We start from the raw sequence: 14,409 nt of genomic DNA on the forward strand, positions 1-14,409 counted from the left end.
ATCTATAAAGTATCATTGACGTACCAAAATTGAGAAATTTGTTGCTTTTGCTATTCCTTACCAGATTTCTTTGATGTGTTACTAACCCCGAGGAAAATGAGCTTCCAAACGCCATATATTTATGATGCTTTCGCAAAGTTAATATCAGTTTCTAGGTGATCATGATTAGCAGTTCAATTTGTAGACAAGAAATTATTAAAAAATGTCAAGTGAACAAATCAACTAAGTTATTATGTCTTTTTCTATTTCACTATAATTGCATTTTTTAGCATGACTAAAGCCCGACCAATGTTAGTTTTGTAATGCTTATAAGACCTTCAAATACGAAGAATTCATGTGCGAAACTGTTGAGAATTCAATAATAAACTTAAGCTTTAAATACGTACATATCAAGCATCTCAGCTTTGTGATGCGATCCAGTTTAACCGACATAATGCACACATATCTTAAGAATCAATATTCATAATAATAAACCATTTTGGATATGATTACCTTTCTTGCACGAAAGCAACAAATGAACAAATTACGATATTTCAGGATTAAATCAGGATTAAATCAACGCATTAAATAGTATCTGATTGCAAGACTGAACACTGCTATGAGAACCGACGTTGTAAAATGAATAATTCAAGTATATGTAAAACCACCTCTAAGAAGTCGTCCAAAGACATACTAATATCAACAATGAGAACGTAGGATATACCTAAGGAGATAAATGGACACAAATATCAATTCTTCTAACTTCAATAGCTGTACATTATTTATAAGATTATGACCAGGAAACAATCAGTTATATTGATGGTTTTTGTGGCTAATATGAATTAATTTAATATCTAAATTGTTGTTTTGTCTGCACCTCGCATAAAAGCTGCAAACAACAAGACTAGTAGTGAAAACAAGTAAAGTGACACAATTATCTATGAATGAAAAATCATCTTCAGTTGTTTTCAAAAGCCATCTTCTATTTCACTGCCAGAGATTCCTTGCCACTAGGCTTACATTTGGTCACTTCAATCAAATAAGTGACAAAATGGTTTAAGTGTCTCTTGATCATACTAAAACCTTACTAGCATGAACCATTAAGAGTAATGGGACATGAGTAGTAAGTAGCAGGAATAGTTAAATCAAACCAATTTTTGCTATAAACAAAGCAAGAGTGGTTACAAGCAGGTATCTAAATGCCATAATGATTACAACTGCGTTTCTTTTTCTTTAAATGTTTTATTTAAAAATTCATCAATGTTTCTGAGGTTATGTTATCTGCCTCTTTATATGGTGCTCTTTCAATTTCAACGGTTGAGAGACTTACTTGCAGTTTAACGCTTTTTGTATTACATGTTTTTCTACGGACATTCTATTGTATCTCCTCTATCTGTTAGTCATGTAATAACGTTTAGTTGTTTCTTTTAGTGTAGACTGAGCAACGCTCACAGCATTTCCAAAATTTCGAATTCTTCTCGTTTAGTAAATAACATAGCATCTCCACTCTGAAGGCTCTCAATACAGTCACCAATTCAACTATCGGCTTTTCGTAATCTGCTTTTTGGTACCTCAAGTTGTACATTTATATTGCCTAAATGATTGCTACTTTGCCAATAATTTTAAAATAATGGTTTATCTCTTTTTAAATAAGTCCAGTTGTGATAGATCATACAGCATTTAAAGAAGTGATATATATATATATATATATATATATATATATATATATATATATATATATATATATATATATATATATGAAAGTAATGCATTTCTGCTCTCTAGTTATTGTGGTATTAAACATGGTGTAGTGTGGTCCTGTTGAACAACAACGCCTGAAAGAAAACCACCATCAACTTATCTATCTCAAGCATGAAAAGGAAATTATATGGTGTTCTGAGAAGCCATTAGATTCGAAAATATTTTTCAATAATCATAATATTGAAATAATAATGTCTTTTATTCTCTCGAACGAACACATCAAAACCAACAAATAATAAATTACAGAACAGGTATACTATTTGTTTTCCTTATGAATAATTTTCTATGATCTTTCTAAGCTCCTTTCATTGTGAGCCTTAACACATCACTTCATAAAACCTAAGTATAAAAATTCGGTACATACTGAGATTTAAATTATAGACAGTAAGGTAAATTTTAAAACTCTTTCAAATATTTCTGAATAAGAAGAGGTATATTAAAAATCGCTGTCAGATCTTATATGTCAAAGTGTATGATATTAAAGGCACAATAGTGCAGCTGAGGGTGAGTTTTCTTGCAAAAATGTTGGGACATTTATGTATATCAACTGATTAAATTCTATTTAAAAGGCATTTCTGGAGTAATAACAAGTACGTCGGGGTTCTCGTTATGAAATACGAGCTCTCTGAAATCTTCGTACGTATAGTAACGAATCTATCGTCTCCATGTTGAAATCCCGCTCGGCATTGATCGGCAGATCCCGAATGAATAACACACATAATTCCGATGACCGAAATTTGCATAATTATAGGCCACATTGTTAACACTGAAGATGATGACGTAAAACACAACCACGCTACGAGACCACGGTGAGTACGATCTTCTTCTGATCTCGTTCTTTTCTTCTTATCCTTTTCCTTTCTAATTTTAATTTTGAGAGGAAACAATGAAATGTATGTAGAACTACTTTTATAGTCATATTTCAAAGTTTATGTGGTACGAGAATAATTTAAATCGACGTGCTCTGTACAGTATTGCAAAAACCCACAGGTACTCACTCTATTTCTTGTCCAGTAAAATTCGTACTCCCTCACGTCCACAACACTCAATTTTATAAATGAAAAGCATCGGGGATATTTAAAAATGCTCAAAATTGAGTAATTTCATTAATCAATTTATAAATTCCTACCAGATTGTCACTAGTGGACCCCTAACACCCATCTTTCTGACGTTTCAACAAAGCGGAAAAGAATTTGTGTGCTTCTCCAGTTAATACTTTACATACACAAGGTTTTAAATAAGCTTTATTTTGTATTTTAAATCTGCGACTAGAATATGGAATCTAGGTTCAAAACTCGGGGCCAGATCATAAAAAAGTACACACACACAAACGTACAGTCACTTGTCAGCTGAAGTTTGACCACAACTTTATTATTGCACATGTTTATTGGGTATTGTGCACACTGAGTAAATAGACACATAGACTTTGCTTTGGTGCCCATTCGAGGAAAGTAGGGGCCCTTTTTAACTTTTTGATCCCCACCCCACCCAACACTTGATCTGATCCAGCCCAAAAAAACTTCCATCAAATCACAACCTCTCATGTATTAATTTCTGATCCAAAGTTAGCACTATATTCCTATAAGTTTGATAAGTAATCATGAATATATTAGTTATCAAATTATGAAATACATTTACATATTAAAATTCATTAGATAGACTTAAATCAGCTCACTTTCAAGCTCAATTCTAGAGCGACCTTTAAGAGGAAGAGGGAGAGGAAGGATGAGGCATGGAGCAAGAAGTTGAAAAACCAGATGGGGGAGAGGAGGAAGACATGATGCGCAGCCTAAAAACTGAGTTGACCAAGCTCTACACATAGTTCAGACAAGGCAGACAAGAATGAGGGTAATTGTTTATTTATATCTTGCAAAACAAGTATTGATAGATATTGAAAAATGTTTGGTACTAAGTCACTTGGCAAAGACTCTAATATCTATGTCAGTAGTGTTTTGCACAACTTAGAAAATGCATACTTGTATTAAAGGATTAGTTATTGTACCAAACAATGTATGTTTAAACTGCTTTACTTTTTGTTGCTACTCAACACCCCACCCCAATATGATTTGATAAAGGAAGACTATGCACAGATACCATAGAAAATACAGAGGCAACCTCATTTAATACCAAAATGGTAAAAGTATTATGGAGACAATCTCATAGAGTACCCCATTGCATGATGAAATACATTAACACGGGTCACTTAAATGTACAAGGTATAGTGGAAAAAATAGAACAGATTAAGTTAATGTTGTCCTAAAGGAAAATAATATGCATGTTTTAGGACTAGCTGAAACCAAATTAAATGCTAGCCACAATGATAATCTATTTCACTGTCAAGGCTACAATAAACCATTATGCAGGGACAGAGAGACAGCGGGGGGAGGGTGTCTTGTATACATTAGAAGATGTAAATGCAGAAAGGTGAACTGACTTGGAGTCACATGAAATTGAGAGTATTTGGGTGGAAATTTCTCAAAATAATGCAGAATCATTCCTAGTTGGTTTCATTTATAGGTCACCTTCCTCCAAGGCAATTTGGAATGATAACTCTTTGAAGCAAATATGAACTGTTCATGCACAGGAGACAGAAACATATATACTCAGCAGTCTAAATAAGGACCTACTCATTGCTCAAATAAGGAGCAACTGGATTGAAATTTTTGAATCATTAGGTCTAGTCCAGGTGGTAAATGAGCCCACAAGTGTAACAGAAATATCAAGCACTCTTATTGATCACATTTATACCAACCTACCAAACAATGTGGCTTATGTTAATGTACCAAATGTTGGTCTTAGTGACCACTATCCTACATTTTTGACAACAAAGGTTAAATGCAACAGAAATAGGAAGTATACACACAAAACTATCACTTACAGATCTTTCCAAAATTGAAGTAAATAACAATTTCAAGATGACCTATATAAAGTTCCTTGGAATATTATCCAAAATTTTGATGACATATATGAAGCTCTAAAAGTGTGTACTGATTTATGAATGTAGTCTCTAAGCATGCACCACTAAAAGTACATTGAGTAAAGTATGAAATCCAACCTAACTGATATACTACTAAAATTCTAGATACTATGAAGACACGAGACCAATTGAAGGCTATATGAAACCATGCACAATATCAAGTATGGGGAAATAACATAACAAGTATGATTGAAAAGACTATAAAAAAAAAAACTTTTTATCAATCAATGCTTGAAAACACAAAGAGAAACACAAACTCCATTTGGAAAGTCTTCAGTGAACTCATTGGGGTAACACACAAAGATCAGACAAATAAAATTCACTCACTTCTGGTAAATGACACAAAAGTCACTGATGACACTGACATTGCAAATATTTTGAGTGATTTTTTTCCACTAACGTTACAAACTAAGTTAAAAGAACCAGTGATAGAAAACAACTATAATGAACTGAAAAATCCCTAAGGAGGTATGTTTCTCTATCCCACAGGTATACAAAAATAATGCTAAAAAATGGCTCAGTAAACTTGATATCAAGAAAGCTACAGGACTTCATCAGATTGGTCCACTAGTCATTAAAACTTCTGTCTCAGTTATTTCAAATAGCATAACATTCATAATCAGTTTAAATATTGCAACCTCATCTGTCCTCAAAATATGGAAAACTGCAAAAGTAATACCTATGAACAAATCTGGTTCTAAGAATGAAGCTGATAAATACCAGCCAATTTCAATACAACCAAAACTTTTCAAAATTGATTGAAAAACGTGTCCATGACTCGTTCATATCATATTTAACGAAACAGTGCTGTTACACCCTATTCAATCAGGCTTTAGACAGACACATTCATGTGAGACTGGCTTGATCTCTGTAGATTTCAGGAAAGTTCATGGGTTGATGTACATGAAATTCTTTTAAGAAACTGAAAATCAACCAATGTGATGAAAGCACAATTAGATGGTTTAATTCAAACTTAAGTGAGAGAACACAACATGTTTATATAAATAATGTTGTCGGAACCTGGAACAATTAGATATGGAGTACCACAAGGTTAAATTTTAGGTCCATTACTATTGATACTATTTATTAATGGCCTACCACCTTTTTACTAAGGGACTCAATTTCATCTAATGATCTCTATGCAGATGACACAACATTGTCAGACATCCAAAACACAACTATAAATTTATTTACAGGATGCCCTAAACAAAATGGACAACTGGTGCACATGCAATGGCATAGTGGTAAATACTGGAAGAACTAAAATATTACTTATCTCAACATGGCAAAAATGAACAAATATTGGTAGTGATGAACTATGTCTGACATGGAAGGATACAAATTTGCAAATGGTTTGTCATGATAGACTACTTGGTGTTTTGGTAGATAATAACCTATCATGGATTGAACATGTCAGTAAAAAAGTTAATTCAAGTTTATGGCTTTTCAGTAGGATAAGGTACAGAAAACTATTTTATAACAGTTACATACAACCCTATTTAGACTACTGTAACACAGTGTGGAGTAATTCAAATGATAAAATCATAGCAAAGCTGGCACATCTTAAAACAAGTGCATTCAGGCTATATCAATCCAGAAAGTAAGCAAGGTAAATTTTAGCTGGTAAGTTAAAATTATTACCTATTGAAGACTGAATCCAGCTGAGAAAAGCCAAATTAATGTACATGATATCCAATAATAGTGCTCCTGAATATTTACAACCACTATTCAAGTATAGGCTACCTGGTAATACTCCAGAACTGTGATCCATGTCTACCAAACAGTATAAAATTCATAAACCAAATAAGGAATTATTCAAAAAATGTTTCCATGACTTTGGAAATGCCAACTCTATTTCCTTCTTCCAAACCAAAATATACAGCGGCTTCAGAGATACACTTAAAATAGATAAATTCCTTTGTATGAGGACCTAAAGGTAGATTAGCTAAAATCATTTCATATATAGGTATTAGTAATCTATGCTAGTGGCATACAAACATTCAATACTATTAAGGTCAACTTGATCTTTTTTCAATTTAATTAATAAACCAACTTAAGTAATACATTTATTAGTTTTATTTTTTTTAAATACAAAATGGTAACAAAAAGTCTATGCGATCTTACTTTGGAGTTCAGCAATTAGACCTGACTAGATTGCAGTTTTTAAAAAAAATTAGACATGTACAGAATTCATATAGCCATTTAAGTCTTGTGAAATAAATACTACACTTTCATTATTCTGTTTTAAAAATAATGCATGCCTTAATGTGTATTTCTAAAGCCCCAAAATATATTAAGATAATACTATATATGCAGTATCATGATAAACATAAGGACTTAATAATGATTCAATGTGTATCGTTTGTTTGTTGTTTTCTTGTTACAGTAGCTAAAAATCACTCGGCAATCTATTTACCTCAAAGCAGATTTAATATTGGAACCTAGCACAAGGACAAAACATAATTTAAGTGTTTGCTTAAATTAATGCACAGTTGGACATGACTGAGTAACATAGCTGAATACATACAATGTACAGCAGACATAAAATACACCTATGCGGTCTACGTGTTGTTTTGTGTTATCATGTACAAGTTTTCCATAAGAAATAAGCATGCAAAATTTGAAAGTCTTGCTTACACTTATATCTAGTTTTCAACATTCCTTCTTTTGCGTCAAATATTTAGTAACATTTAGAGAATCGTTATAATGGTCGGAGAAGTAGTACATCTTTACTAGATAGAAAATGATATTTCCTTTTTATATAATTGGAAAAGAAGCCGATATTAGCAAACATTTTTATGAAGTCTTCTTTACTGGAATTTCTGTCTGATTTGATTTGATTTTACACTATATTACTGCAAATAACAAATGTCAAAAGACCATTGCAGTGTAAATCTAATAACGAAATGACATTATCAAGGATTCAATGTGTATCTTTTTTTGTATTAGTACAGTAGCCCAAGAACAATAGACGTTCTAGTAACATCAAAGCAGATTTAATATTGGAACCTAGCACAAGCTAAATAACATAATTTAAGTGTTTGCTTTAATTGTTGCTTGGCTGGATACTATTGAGTAACATAGCTGAATACACACAATAATATGCATGCATACATTACACCTATGTGATCTACACATTGTTCTGTGTTGTCATGTATAACATTTAAATATGAAATAAGAATGCAAAATTTGAAAGTCTTGCTTACATTTATATCTAGTTTCCAATTTTGTGCCAAATATTTAGTAACATTTAGAGAATCCTTATAATGGTCGTAGAAGTAGTACATCTTTACTCGATAGAAAATTATATCCCCTTGTTAAATAATTGGAAAAGGAAACGATATTAGCAAATACTTTTATGACGCCGTTTTTACTGGAATTAGCTGTCTGATATGATTTAATTTTACACTATATTACTGCAAATAACAAATGTCAAAAAGACCATTGCAGTGCTAATCTAATAATGAAATGACATTATCAAGAACTCATAAAATGCATTGTTTGACAGACGTGCAACCTTGTAAATTCGAGTTCATGTTTACACTCAATTTTTTTTTGCCTGCATGTACAAGTTTGGTTTTTTAAACATCATGAAGCATTTAACAATTACATCTGGCCTTGCAATTATTGTACATAATTGGTATGAAATCATTATTCTGGACAATATGTTGAGAAATGAGTGCTAATATCGCAGTCATATGTGTGTTATATAACAGTAATTTATGTTTAATTATAGAAATAGGTTTTGACATAAATCCTTCTTATTATAATTTCAAAATTATTAATCTAAATACCATTTCCATTTATCTTCCAGCCATGTGAGACTATTTGCCTGGTATAAGTGTGGAAGAGGTAGAGGCAGGGATAAAATAGGAACAAGAAGAGATGCAAAAGGTGAGTGAGGCAATGTGGATCAACGACAACAATCATTAAACAAAGCAGAGGAGGCTCTACAGATTATCAGTTGAATTAATTGTGACAGAGAATGACTATATGTAATTTCACGAAAATGCAATATATATAGTTAGATATTAAGCTTATTTTATTAGATTATTATCAAATAAGATCTCATCACCTTACAGAGACCCAAATAACGACCTACGCATCAAAATCTACAGAATATTTTGATCCAGAGTTGTTTCAAGTAATTGATGTTTAAAGAAAATGCATCTTCATTAATTCCTATGAATATGCCATTACAAGTTTCTAATCTTGACAACAAATGACACATACAGCAAGTAATTTAATTTTCCTTTTAAATGACATAATATGTTTTTGATCAGAAAGTCTTGCTAACATTTGCAGCTTTATTTTATTGAATTTGTAACGCTGAATATTATATGACTCTTTCTATTTTGGTGTCATAATTAAAATCCAGAAATTATGCTTTTCCTTATGATGCATGTTTTCCTTTCACGCACCATATTTATTTTCCAACTTGGATACAGTGACTATAATGCGATGTGCCTATGTTTGTTAACACCGTTTAGCTGTTATGGCGTGTGAATCATCTAATTTTAATGCATTGATTTTGTATATTCTTGAAGTATTTGACAACATATCTGATTTCAATACCCAAAGAATTCTTACTTTATAACAGTTTTCTGTATACATATATAGACAGCCTCAAGTGGGAGGACGTAAATGGAGCAGGTGACGGGCACTCTGCTGCAGATGGTTGATCAATATCTTAGTCTGCCCTTTAACATCACTGAATAGGCTGGACACTTAGGATTCCCTGGAGTTTAATTCGCAATAATTGTCTCTTAACTTTGCACTTTGTATTGTGGAGAAATAATTTGCTTGTTGAAGTTACATTACATGTTGGCTTCACTTCTTTCTGTTACATAGTTTAGGACCTAGAGCCGTAACCCAGCAAACAGCTAGCAAACTTAGAACTTTTATTTCCAAGGATTTTCTCTTGCAAGTCCTATCAGCTTTTGGAAGATTTCTATTTCTTGGATAATTCATACCGTCATCATCGTGCATAACTTGGGCATAATCTGAAGATATTATGAGATAATTTAAGGTTTAAGCATCATATAAATATTTCTATAATAAGTCATAAGTAAACATTTTGTGTCTAAAATACTTTGTAATTTCCACTTTCCATCAAGTGTGCTATATCCCTGACACGTCCAAATAACTTCAATCAAAGGTTGCGACTGATACTACAATAGCACGTATATAATAATTGCTTTAATTTAATAATGATTGCAATAATTAAACAAGGTTGTCAATGTTGAATTCATCAAGTATAACTGAAAAGAAATACGCAAATATGTTCTAAATCTTCGTGTAACAGTCAACTAAACATTCCTTCATGCGAGAAGCAATTCTTTGTGCTTAATGAGGTCACTATTGCCCTGGCCAGAATAACTACCTGTTCAGTTACGAAAGAAAGATTGCAAGAGTTCTTATCTCCGGCAGTTGGGTGTAGTAGATTAATGTGTGTGTGTGTGTGTGTGTGATTTAAATTTGTAACGTAGATTTAACAATTGTTTCTGTCATATTGCTTCGTCTGCAATGTGGCAGTTTTTATTGTGATGTTTAGCACTAGCAACATCCAAACAAATTTCAGTAATAGTAGACGAAAGTAACAAAGAGGTATGACAACATACTCTACGTTGTGTACAGTATGATGCGAATCCAAACAAAATGACCTTACACCTGTAACTCTATCAGAAGTTCATATTCTCTGTAACCAACAAAGAGGTCCAGAACATGTAACAAACAAAGAGGTCCACAATAGGATTCAAAGATCCATCGGACCCTATGAAGACATCTTGACTACTGTGAAAAACAGACTGAGGTGGTATGTGCAAGATCATCTGAATTGGCAAACACAATCTTACAAAGCACAGTGAGACTGTGCAGAAGAAAAGGCAGAAAGAAAAAGACGTAGGAAGACAATATTATAGAGTGGAGAGGTATGTGGGTTTGAGATTTCCAAAGGTCAGTAGTGAACAGAGAGAGATGGAGAGAACTGGTTTTGAAGCAATACTGTGGTGTCCCAACGAATTATTCGGTTACGAGATTGATTATATGATGATGGTGCTTTCATCATTAAAGGTAATCGTAACAAAGGAAATCAATCAAACTGTACAAATGTTGTAACTCAACTGACCTCGAATTGCATTTTACGGGTAATATATGTAAAATATTTAGTTATATATTCACTGAAAGAAGCAATTACTATTTATGACGATATATACATATATTATGTCTTCGTTGTTTGTAGTATGCTCATCAAAGATAAACGTAAACATAGCTGATAGCATCATCAAGATTGACAACACTGCTAGTTTGAATTATTATCTAAGACATGAGCCGCTAATGACCTATTGATATTCTTATTTGTTTTCGTAAGCAAGATCAATAAAACTGTCCAAAGCTTCAGGTCAAATTACACAGATCTACAGTCAAAATGCTTCCAAAATAAACGTAGTCAAACTTTACTAATTCTAGGTCACTGAGAACGAAAATAATGCTTAACAATGTTGATTGGATCTAGTTTTAAAGATATGATACTGGGTCAGTATATGCGACCCTTGACTTAAGAATGGCGGAGGATAAGTGAGTTATAATGGGAAGGAATCTCAATTTAAGCCAGAAATGACTAAAATACATCTTTGACTGGATCTGAGCAATGCAGACAAGTTCTGCTATGTTTGGGGTGAAGTGACTTGTACATAACAAAAGCGCAGTATAACCAATATGGTTAAGAAAGCCTAGAACCTTTTACTGGGCTGCCAAATTGAAAATCAGGACAAGAGTTGGGCCCCACACATATGCTGCAACACTTGTGGTACAAATATTCGCCATTGGTAGAACATGAAAAGGAAATCAAATAATTTCATTCACCTTTAGTTTGTTGTGCGTAACAAATAGTCCCCACCAAAGTTGAACTAGTATTGACCTTTTAAAATAAATTATACTTTTCGTGCAAACTATAGATCAAAGAAAAAGCGTCCTTTCCGAATGAACCGAACGTTTTAAACAGGCAAAATCATTTTTCAACACAGAATTGCTGTGTGTGATTTCGTTTTGTTTGATGCACTACCCGTACAGTTTGGGATCCATGTTTATGTAACCACAAAGTGTCACTTTTACAAATAAACATTACATTGATATTGCAATCTTCATGTTAAAGAAGGTTTACTGGATGCAGAAATTCCTATGTATTTCTGACCGGATATTTGCAGCATTTTACTGGAGTTTATTTATTTCTGTAAGTTAGCATTTAAACCACGTTCGTATATAGAGTGGATTCCATGCTAAAGCTATACCACCTTCCTCAACTCTCACCCCACACAAACGATACCCGTAATTTTACGTGTTCTTGTTAATGTTTTTTGTCTTGTAATTTAGCCATTTTTCATTTCACAATATTAACAAAACCCTGTGGTGGTAAATTAGCCTTCTTGAAACAGACGAGACCATTCTTCCCAATTTCCCTTTCAGAAGTCCATTCGAAAAATGGGGGCCAAAATATTGATTGAAAGCAAAAAATGACGTGATTGCGCTTTACTTTTTGCCTTCGTGTCGGAATTAATGATGTTCATTTTCTATATATAATTCACTCCGTGAATCATTCACATGCGTTGATCTTATCTGCAAACCATGTTTTACACTTCGTTTGGTATGCTTATTAGGTCAAGCAGCAGCTCTTCTCCGAGTCAGGATATGCTTGACAAAAAGGCCAACAGCGCCAGGGATTCCATGCAGGGTAATCGTAACATGAACGGTCATAGCATCACCAAACTTGATGATGTAAGGTACCCATCCCCGAATGCTAACGCCGTACCTCAATAGACTGGCAAAGACAAAGTTGTCTTTGACCGGGGGTAAAATGACAGGAAATTATTCATGGGAGGAAAATTTCTGTAATGTTTACCAGATCCAACAGGGCAGGCTCTCGTATCTTCTCAGGCCGTCTCGTCAGTAGAGCAGATCTTGCTGTGGCACTGGCTAACAAATATGATAAAATAGTTGATGTGATATCTGGAAATCTATCCGTGACTGGTCAAGTCACTACCGATCTTTCCGTGTCATCACCTCCCTCTGGAACAAAGTCGCAGACTCTTTGGTGAAGCGGAGTGAGTATCGGGCTGAATACGAGATCGACGATGGTTTACTATTTTGTAACTACGGGCCGTTCAATATGGATCAATACAGAAGCTGAATGAAGTAACACGACGATCGTGATTCAAATGGCGGAAGGACTTTGCTTGAATAATTCAATTTATCAGTGGCTGGTAGACATCAACAATGCCAAAATAATCCTGCACATAACGAGATCGATGGAAGGACAAAATAAAATCCAATCACAATTTCCTACATCAAGAGAAATGTAATTAAAGTGTTATGTGTTTACATGTTGATTTATAACAGAACTTTGCTAGGAACAGTGATTATCTTGGGGTTCAGAATAGCAGTGCTACATTTACCGCAGGTTTAAATTTACAAAAGCAACACCTGTAAACTCAAACACCGGAAGGAAACGGTTTTATAAGTGTACATAGAAACTTTAAAGGAAGAGCTGAATATGATTTCCGGCAATGGCTAAGACAGGTTCAATTAATGGCTTCTTTAATGATAAATGGAGCACCTGCACGAAACAAAATTAATCCGGGGATTGGGACATATAACTGTTGGTTTAACTTATTTCATATTTGGGCATTAATTAGGCTAGATATAATCTCATGACTTCAATAAGATAAGTGGACATGGGGTCCAGCATCCTGTTTTCACTAAACTCATAAATAACATTGGACAAGCAACGTCGTATCCCGTTCCATGTATGTTCTAAAACTATTTCGCTACAGTGGAAACCTACCGTCCATCATATGTTTGGGTTATTTTTGCATATAATACCCAGCCGCACATATGTGTTATTAAACAATCACAGCGACAGAATCCTACCACCAACAATCATGTTTCATCTTTCTAAAAACATCTATCTAAGAAATGTTTTCACCAAACCTTTCAGGCCATAGAACAATACGTTACATGATTTACACTCGTGTGACAATAACAAGACTGTACACTATTGGTTCAAAATTCTTTGTGAACTTATTTAATGGGGGGTGGGCCTGATAGCATATGTTTTGCTGTTTTATTGTCTATCACATATAAGAATTTTGTTTGAAGTTGAATATTGGCTCCACAATACTTTCGAAAAACATCATCAAACAAAAGCAAGTTTTTAGTTGTTGTTGTGGTTTATTAATTCAAGAACAGGAAACCTTTTTCTCGAACATTAACATAGATATCAAATTAATATTCAGAATCATCGACATCTCAAACCAAGCAGAAAGGGACGTGTCATATCGCTGTTATTGTTATATGTTTCGGCTCAAACGAAAAAGTAACAAAAGAAAAAGTGAAAACAGCAGGCTTTGAAAAGTTTGAAAGATAATTTATTTCCCTGGACAAAACACTGAAGAAAAAAGAACTTACGGTTTTAAGAATCAAATCCAAACATAAATTTTAAGAATAATCCCCCAATAAAATGTTAGAAGTCCTCATGATGAAATGTTCTAGTAAATTCAAGTTCGATTCCCGACGAAGAATCCAAGATGGAAGGCGATGACGTATGCTGTATCTTGTACAGTGCTGTTGTCTACAGTTCCTTGTAGAAACACAAGAAATAAATCTCCGGTATTGGAAATCCGAATAATATTTTTAAG

Source organism: Sinohyriopsis cumingii, unplaced genomic scaffold, assembly GCF_028554795.1.
Source record: "Sinohyriopsis cumingii isolate HCF-2022 unplaced genomic scaffold, ASM2855479v2 utg000379l, whole genome shotgun sequence".
NCBI classification, from domain to species: Eukaryota; Metazoa; Mollusca; class Bivalvia; order Unionida; family Unionidae; genus Sinohyriopsis; species Sinohyriopsis cumingii.